Below are 2,492 nucleotides of genomic sequence, written 5' to 3' on the forward strand. Positions count from 1 at the left end.
ACCGGAGGATTTGTGATCCTTATGTTTGTGGCCCACCCGAAGCTTGAAATTTCCTCATTTTTGGCCAAAGTATATATTTTAATCGGCTTATTACAATCGTTCACTCAAATGCCACATTTGTACACTATTTTTTAATATTAAATCTAATTTAGGATATCACAAGTGCTCTTATGGATAATATATTAAAAAATGTCAATGCATTTCATTTCCCCCCATTTACTCCCATTCAAATAGAAAATTTGGATTCAAGTGCATTTTATTTACAGGCTACCAATCACAACCAAGGATTCCATTTATACTTGATTTGAGTGTAATTGTGAAATAGATTTAATTTAGCTCCATTTACAAGCTCTCAAACTAACCCTTAGTATAAAGATTCTTTGATTTGATTACACAACTTTGCTTTTGGTATTTTGATACATCCTTATTGTAGCATAGTTAACATATAGCAGCATTTTCCACCTATTTTAATAATGTTAACTACTGCATCATGCTAGAAAAAGATAGAGTTAAGCTATTTTGATAAGAGATGTTACAACATGCCTCTCATAATCATTTAGAAGGAAATCATGCATGAAATGCACACACACACACACACACACACACACACACACACACACACACACACATATATATATATATATATATATATATATATATATATATATATATATATATATCCAGTAGGCTAAACACAATTTGGTTGATTTTAAAGTTGGGAATTTCTATCTTAACTATTTACCATGGTGTAGCCCAATCGATTGTTGAATCTACCTTAGTTTTAAGCCATTGTCCAAACATGAGGTGGCCCACATGATGGACGAGATGGATCTACTCCATATGAATTCTTTCCTTCTAGGTTTGCAAAAGCAACGTCCCCTTATCCTTTGGAAGGTCATGCAAACTTTATAATAATATTTGGGAAGAGGAGACGTGTGAAGGGAGAGTAAAGAGAAATTTAGGACTGTGGACCCCACCTTTTATCCAGCTGTTTTTACGAAACAATACAACTTTCTTTTAGAACTTAGACTTGCAGTGTGGAGACTGAATTTCAGGACGAAAATACCCCTCCTTTTCACTGCTGTGGCTTTTCCTCTCCCTTTTAACCGTTTGCTTTTCTTCTCCCTTTCCACTACTGCTTCACTACCATTGCTTTCACCCCCTTTCCTCACCCCGTTAGGAAGGCCAAAAAAGCCCTTTTGGTGGGCCCCCCTTATTAACATTTCGTCTTCTTCTGAAAATGGTTGGTCCAATGAAGAAAGCATGCACCACAGGTATTATTTTAAACTCAGTTGGGCCTACATTGAATGTATCAAGTATAGGAAATGGACTGGCTACTCCCCCTGACACCAGCCCTGTGGCTGGTGGTCGATGCTCTGTGGGCCCCACCATGACGTACGTGGCTGGTGGTCGGTGCTCTGTGGGTCCCACCATGATGTATGTGTTTCATCCATTCCGTTAATCCATTTTTAAAGTTCATTTCAGGGCTTTATCCTAAAAATAAGAGGGATATAAATCGTAAATGTACCACAATACAGGAAAACAATAGTGATTGGATATCCATCATTTAAATCCTCCTGAGGTCCACTGTACTGCTTATCTGAAATCCAATCTATTTATTACATCATAAAGACCCAGATGAAGGCTAAAAACAAAGATCATCTTGATCCAATACTTTTATGGCCACCAAAAAGTTTTTAATGGTCAATGTTCATTAAACACTGTTTCCTATAATGTGGTCCAATTAAGATCAGGATATAACTCATTTTTTGTATAATATCATAAAATGATATATAAAAATAGATGGACGGCATGGTTGAAACACATACATCATGATGGGGCCCACAGAGCACCGAATACCAGCCATTGGCTGGTGGCAGGGGGAGTAGCCAGTCCATTTCATGTAGTATATCCACGCCGTCCATCTATTTTTCTATCTAATTTAAGGGGTTGAGCCCCAAATTGAAGCATATCAAAATATCAAGTGGATCATACCACAAGAAATAATGGGCATAATGATTTTCTAGTTTGCCCCGCTGATTTCATGTTTCCCCCGCTCAGTTTCATGTTTGCCCCGTTGATTTTTTCTAGTTTGCCCCGCTCAATTTCATATTTGCCGGAAGTGCATGGGTGGATGTATGGCATACTTTGTAATTTTGGTGGATGATGAAATGAACTTGTTTGTCCCGCTCAATTTCCAGTTTGTCCCCCTCAATTTCCAGTTTGTCCCGCTCAATTTCTAGTCTGTCCTGCTCAATTTTCAGTTTGGCCCGCTCATTTTCCAATTTGTCCCACTCAATTTCTAGTTTGGCCCACTCAATTTTCAGTTTATCCCGCTCAATTTCCTGTTTGGCCCGCTCAATTTCCTGTTTGGCCTGCTCAATTTTCAGTTTGTCTCGCTCAATTTCCTGTTTGGCCTGCTCAATTTCCAGTTTGGCCCGTAATATATCCACACCGTCCATCCATTTTTCCATCTACTTTAAGCAATTTAG

Source organism: Magnolia sinica, chromosome 16 (assembly GCF_029962835.1).
Source record: "Magnolia sinica isolate HGM2019 chromosome 16, MsV1, whole genome shotgun sequence".
NCBI lineage: Eukaryota > Viridiplantae > Streptophyta > Magnoliopsida > Magnoliales > Magnoliaceae > Magnolia > Magnolia sinica.